The following is a 7,855-nucleotide window of genomic DNA, read 5'->3' on the forward strand; positions in this document are numbered from 1 at the left end:
TTTGAGACAGAAATATCAACAACCTCAGATATGCAGATTGTACCCTTCTAATGGAAGAATGTGAGAGGAACTAAAGAGCCTCTTCATGAGGATGAAAGAGGAAAGTGAAAAAGCTGGCTTAAAACTTAACATTCAAAATATGAAGATCATGGCATTTGGGCCCATCACTTCATGGCAAATAGATGGGGAAAAAGTGGAAACATTGGCATATTTTCTTTTCTTGGGCTCCAAAATTACTGTAGATGGTGACTGCAGACATGAAATTAAAACACGCTTACTCCCTAGAAGAAAACTAGACAAACCTAGACAGTGTATTAAAAGGCAGAGACATCACCTTACTAACAAAGGTCCATCTCATCAAAGCTATGGTTTTTCCAGTAGTCATGTATGGATGTGAAAGTTGGACCATAAAGAAGGCTGAGCACTGAAGAATTGATGCTTTCAAACTATGGTGCTAGAGAAGACTCTTGAGAGTCCCTTGGACAGCAAGGAGATCAAACCAGTTGATTCTAAATGAAATCAGTCCTGAATATTCATTGGAAGTACTGATGTTAAAGCTGAAGTTCCAATACTTTGGCCACCTGCTGCAAAGGGCCAACTCATTAGAAAAACCCTGATGCTGGGGAAGTTTGAAGGCAAAAGGAGAAGCTGGTGGCAGAGGATTAGATGGTTTAGATAGCATCACCAACTCAATGGACATGAATGTGAGCAAACTCCAGGAGACAGTGAAGGTCAGGGGAGCTTGGTGTGCTGCAATCCCTGGGGTTACTAAGAGTCTGATGCAGCTTAGTGACTGAACAACAGGAACAACATCATATTCAATGTTGAAAAGTTGAAAGCTTTTACCCTAAATGCCTACTCATATCACTCCTACTTAATGTAGTATTGGAAGTCTTAGCTACAGCAATCAGACAAGAAAAAGAATAAAATGCATCCAATTTGGAAAGGAAGAAGTAAAATTGTCACTATTTGTAAGTGGCATGCTACTATATACAGAAAACTCTAAATTCTCCATCAGAAAGCTATTAGAAATAAAATATGAATCCAGTAAAATCCAAGGACACATGATTAACATATGAAATCTATTCTTTGGTATTCATTAATAGTGAAATATCAAAAAGAGAAAGCAAAAATAGTTCTATTTAAAATTGCATCCAGAAGAATAAAATACCTATAAATGGACTTAACCAAGGAGGTAAAAGAACTATACACTGAAAACTGTTAAACATTAATAAAGCAAATTCAATAAAATGTAAAGAAATGAAAAGATATCTATTTCTCTTGGATTGGAAGAATTAATATAGTTAAAATTACCATACTTCCCAAGAAATATACAGATTTAATGCAATACCTGACAAAATGTGCATGTGTGCTAAGTCACTTCAGTCATATCCAACTCTTTGTGACCCTACGGACCATAGCTCACCATGCTCCTCTGTCCATGTGTTTTGCTAAATGTTTTCAGTTTCATCTCAGGTTCAAAGGATTTGTTAACAAAATAAGCCACTTGTTATATACAAATAAATAATATAAATATTTATTAGAGAATTATCTAGCTTACTTTCAATATGCTAACATTAAAGAAAAGAGAAATAGAAAGAGCAGGGAATACATCACCAGATTGTGTTTCAAACAACATCCAAACTTAAACAATATCCGTAAGTCCGTGTCACAGCACATCTGGAGTCCAAACTGGGAAAGGGTCCTTGGGTGAGACTTCAAAGATCACAGTTTGGGATTTCTGTTTATAATCCCAGGAAGGATGCAAACTGATACCATCATCTGCTGCTGCTGCTAAGTCACTTCAGTTGTGTCCGACTCTGTACAACCCCGTAGACGGCAGCCCACCAGGCTCCCCCCTCCCTGGGATTCTCCAGGCAAGAACACTGGAGTGGGTTGCCATTTCCTTCTCCAATGTATGAAAATGAAAAGTGAAAGTGAAGTCGTTCAGTCATGTCCAACCCTTGGCCACCCCATGGACTGCAGCCTTCCAGGCTCCTCCATCCATGGAATTTTCCAGGCAAGAGTACTGGAGTGGGATGCCATTGCCTATCATCATCATCTGTGAACAAATTGCAAGCCTGCTTTCATGTTAATGCTGTTTGCTTTGTCTTGTAAAACTTGAAATGTTGCTAAACCTGGGACTTGGTTGACCAGGCCCCCTTCAGGGGCTCAACAATCTCAAGATTCTTCCCCCATCTCATCTAAGATGCTGCAAGTCTTGCACTCACAGCAGGCAATCATTCACAGTCACGCATAGTAAGGGCAGTGTCCAGGCAGGTTAGAAGCAAGATCAGAGCCCTGCTCTGCTTTTTCTCTGAGCCTAAACAAGACTCTTTATTTAATTTCCCTAACACCATGGGATTCTCCAGGCAAGAGTACTGGAGAGGGTTGCCATGCCCTCCTCCAGGGGATTTTTCAACCCAGGGATCAAACCTATATCTTACATCTCCTGCATTAGCAGGCAGCTTCTTTACCACTGGTGTCACCTGGGAAGCCCCATCTGTCAAAATGTCAATGACATTTTTCACAGAACTATAAAAAATCATTTTAAAATACATATGAATCCACAAAATACCCCAAATCACCGAAGCAATCTTGAGAATAATGAACAAAGCTAGTGATATCATGTTCCTTGTATTCAGACTGTACTAGAAAGCTACTGTAACAAAAACAGCATGATACTGGCACAATAAGACACATAAATGGAACACAATACAGAAACCAACAAAGCCACATACCTATGGTCAATTAAACTATGACAAAAGAAGCAGTAACATATAATGGATAAAAGACAATCTCTTCAATATGTGATGCTGAGAAAACTGGACAGTTGCATATATAAGAATGATATTAGAACATTTCCCTACATCATATACAAAAATAAACTCAAAATGAATTATCGACCAAATATAAAATATAAAAGCATCGTAAGGAAACACATAGCAGTGCAACAAACACTGAGCAAGCAGAGAGCCTTTCCAAAATGGTCTAGCCCCCCAGAGTCAGATGATCAGTAAGCAAATTGCAGGGCATTTATCTCATTTGTAAGCTAATTGCAAGGACAATTATGAGATCCTGCCAACTATGCCAATTATATTGTGCCCATCTTATCCTGTAACAAATGTTGTGGCTGAACCAGCCCTTGCAATTCTTATTTTGATTGCAAGGCTCTCTTTAGCAAAGGCCATCCGGAAACTTTGAAAAGATAGAGGTCTGTTATTTATAAACCCATAAATAGCACAGCACATTTGAGCAAACATCAAAGTTTGGGAAGAGGAAGTGAGAGAGAGAGAGAGATTGAGGACCGACCTGGGATTCTGCTTTTATTGAGGTTGAAGGTTGAGGCCTAGGGTTTCACAGAGACATTCTCTTTTGGTGAACTGAAAACATAGACCAGAAATTTAAAGTGAAGAAAGAAAAAATGTGTCCCAAATGGTGATTTATTGAAATCAACCAATATTTCTAAAACAAAAAAGTCTCAGAGTCAAGCATGCAGTATGGCCGGGTTCTGGCTCTTTATTTAGTCTTGTGGCTCAATGTGTTTATTTGAGATAGACAGACATCTTTGAATTAGATGTTTCCTTAAAATGGATGCCTCAGCAATCAGAGCTTAAGTCAAGCACTTGCATTATAAAAAAAAAGACAAGAAAAACCTGTTGGGGCTTATAACACCACACATACATGGTCAATTAATTTGCAACAGTGAAACAAAGATATACAATGAGAAAAAGACAGTACCTTCAATAAATAGTGTTGGGAAATCTGGACAGTTAAACACAAAAGAATAAAGGTGAACTGCTATTTTCATCTTACACAAAAGCTTATCCAGGTTTGGTGAGACTTGAATATAAGATCAGAAACCATAAAACTCCTAAAAAAAAAAAAAAAAAAAGGTGCTAAGTACCTTGACATGAATACCAGCTATGATCTTAGGATTTTATACCAAAGCAATGTCACCAAAACAGAAATAAACCAGTACACTATATCAAACTAGAATACTTCTTCCTAACAAAGGAATAGAAAAACAAACTGAAAAGGTAACTTACCTCATGGGGAAAAAATTGGAAAACATTTATTTGATAAGCAGTTATTATGCAAACTTCATACAAATTCATACTACTCAATAAAAAAATTAAAAATGGACAGAACATCTGAATTGACATTTTTCCAATAAAGACATACAGATGGCCAATAGGTGTATGTAAAAATGTTCAATGGGGCTTTCCTGGTGGTTCAGTGGTAAAGACTCTGCCTCCAATGTAGGAGTCCCAGGAGACGCGAGTTCAATCCTTGAGTCAGGAAGATCTCCTGAAGGAGGGCATGGCAATCGACTCCAGTGTTCTTGCCTGGAGAATCCCATGGAGAGAAGAGCCTGGTGGGCTACAGTCCGTAGGGTCGCAAAGAACCAGACTTGCATGTACCTAAAGGTATTCAATATCATTAATCATCAGAGAAATTCCATTTAAGACCACAGTGAGATATCCTCTCATACCTATTCAAATGGTTATTATCAAAAAGACAAAAAACAAGTGCTGGCAAGGATCTGGAGAAAAGTGAACTCCTCCTTGCACACTGTTGGTAGGAATGAAAATTTGTACAACCACTGTGGAAAACAATATAGAGATTCCCCAAAATATTAAAGGTAGAGTTATCATAAGATCCAACAATTTCACATCTTGGTATTTATTTAAAGAAAACAAAAACACTAACAAAAAAATATGTATGCATTGTCAAGTTTATTACAGCTTTATCTACATTGGCCAAGATATGAAAACAACCTAAGTGTCTATTGAAGGATGAACAAATAAAAAAGTATGTTTATATACACTGGAATATTTTTTGGCCATAAAAAGAAGAAAATCTTGCCATTTTTGACAACTTGAATAGACTTTAAGGGTATCAAGCTAACTAAAAATATTTGATAGACAAAGACAAATTTCCTATGATTTTACTTATACATAAAATCTGAAACAAACAAACAAAAGCAGGTTTATATGTACAAAACACAGATTATGGTTGCCAAGGGATGAGGAAAATGAGTGAATGGGGTCAACATGTACAAACTTATAAAATACGCAAGTCACATAACATGGGGACTATAGTTAATTATATTTTACTGTATCTTTGAAAATTGCTGAGAGTAGATAATAAATGTTATTACAAGAAAAAATAAGTATGTATACTGACAAATATTAACTAGACTTATTTGGTGATCATTTCTCAATAAATACAAATATCAAATCATTATCATTTATACTTGAAATTAATATAATGCTGTAAGTCAATTATATCTCAATAAAATAAAAAGAAGAATCAATACCAATCCCTCACAAATTCTTTCAAAAAACTGAAGAGGATAGAATATTTCCCAACATTTTACAAAGCAGCATAACTCTGATACAAGACAGAAATAGACAATACAAAACAATTTACTGTCTCGCATACAGGGTTATCGTTACCATCTTTCTAAATTCCATATATATGCATTAATATACTGTATTGGTGTTTTTCTTTCTGGCTTACTTCACTCTGTATAATAGGCTCCAGTTTCATCCACCTCATTAGAACTGATTCAAATGTATTCTTTTTAATGGCTGAGTAATACTCCATTGTGTATATGTACCACAGCTTTCTTATCCATTCATCTGCTGATGGACATCTACGTTGCTTCCATGTCCTGGCTATTATAAACAGTGCTGCAATGAACATTGGAGTACACGTGTCTCTTTCAATTCTGGTTTCCTCTGTGTGTATGCCCAGCAGTGGGATTGCTGGGTCATAAGGCAGTTCTATTTCCAGTTTTTTAAGGAATCTCCACACTGTTCTCCATAGTGGCTGTACTAGTTTGCATTCCCACCAAGAGTGTAAGAGGGTTCCCTTTTCTCCACACCCTCTCCAACATTTATTGTTTGTAGACTTTTTGATGACAGTCATTCTGACTGGTGTGATATGGTACTTCATTGTGGTTTTGATTTGCATTTCTCTAATGAGTGATGTTGAGCATATTTTCATGTGTTTGTTAGCCATATGTATGTATTCTTTGGAGAAATGTCTGTTTACTTCTTTGGCCCATTTTTTGATTAAGTCATTTATTTTTCTGGTATTGAGCTACATGAGCTGCTTGCATATTTTTGAGATTAATTTTCTGTCAGTTGCTTCACTTGCCATTATTTTCTCCCATTCTGAAGGCTGTCTTTTCACCTTACTTACAGTTTCCTTCGTTGTGCAAAAGCTTTTAAGTTTAATTAGGCTCCATTTGTTTATTTTTGCTTATATTTCCATTACTCTCAGAGTTGGGTCATAGAGGATCTTGCTGTGATTTATGTCGAGTGTTCTGCCTATGTTTTCCTCTAGGAGTTTTATAGTCTCTGGTCTTACATTTAGATCTTTAATCCATTTTGAGTGTATTTTTGTGTATGGTGTTAGAAATTGTTCCAGTTTCATTCTTTTACAGGTGGTTGATCAGTTTTCCCAGCACCACTTGTTGAAGAGATTGTCTTTTCTCCATTGTATATTTTGCCTCTTTGGTCAAAGAAAGGTGTCCATAGGTGCATGGATTTATTTCTGGGCTTCTATTTTGTTCCATTGATCTATATATCCATTTTTTGTGCCAATACCATACTGTCTTGATGACTGTAACTTTGTAGTATAGTCTGAAGTCAGGCAGGTTGATTCCCCCAGTTCCATTCTTCTTTCTCAAGATTGCTTTGGCTATTCAAGGTTTCTTGTGTTTCCATACAAATTATGAAATTATTTGCTCTAGTTCTGTGAAAATTACTGTTGGTAGTTTGAGAGGGATTGCGTTGTATCTGTAGATTGCTTTGGGTAGTATACTAATTTTCACTTGTTGATTCTTCTGATCCACGAACATGGTCTATTTCCCCATCAATTTGTGTCATCTTTGATTTCTTTCATCAGTGTTTTATAGTTTTCTATATATAGATCTTTTGTTTCTTTAGGTGAATTTATTTCTAAGTATCTTATTCTTTTCATCGCCAGGGTGAATGGGATTGTTTACTTAATTTCTCTTTCTGTTTTCTCGTTGTTAGAGTATAGGAATGCAAGGGATTTCTGTGTGTTAATTTTATATCCTTCACTTTACTATATTCATCAATTTGCTCTAGTAATTTTCTGGTGGTATCTTCAGCCCCTGCTCGCTGGTCGTGGACATGAGCGTCTGGGCTACTTCTCTGATCACAGTTGCGGTTAGGCACCTATTCTGTGGGGTTTTGATTTTTTTTTTCTCCCACTTATGCTGCCCTGTGAGATTCCAAAACTCCCTACAGACCTGCCTGTGAGAGGGTTACCTACTGTGTGGAAATTTCTCCTCCTTCACGATTCCCTCCCCAGGACAGGTCTCTGTCCCTAACTCTTTTGTCTCTTTTTTTGTTTTTTATATTTTGTCCTACCTCCTTTCAAAAAGAATGGGCTGCCTTTCTGGGTGCCTGGTTTGCTCTGCCAGCATTCAGAAGTTGTTTTGTGAAAGTTGCTCAGCATTCAAATGATCTTTTGACGAATTTGTTGGGGAGAAAGTGGTCTCCCCCTCCTATTCCTCCACCATCTTGGCACTGCTCCCGAGTCTTAGCAATTTGAAAAAGAATTATGAAGCCAGGGGCATTACTTTCTAATATCAAACTATATTACAAAGATATACTAAAATAATATACTAGATCAAACCTGTATATTACTGGTATCACCCAATGAAACAGAACAGACAGCATAGTGATAAACCCACACATATCTCACCTAATATTCAACAAAAGTAACAAGAACACATATTATGGAAAGATTATATCTTCATAAATGGTGTTCAGCAAATTGAATACATATATGTGTGCTCAGTTCAGTTCAG

This window comes from Bos indicus, chromosome 7 (genome assembly GCF_029378745.1).
Source record: "Bos indicus isolate NIAB-ARS_2022 breed Sahiwal x Tharparkar chromosome 7, NIAB-ARS_B.indTharparkar_mat_pri_1.0, whole genome shotgun sequence".
NCBI lineage: Eukaryota > Metazoa > Chordata > Mammalia > Artiodactyla > Bovidae > Bos > Bos indicus.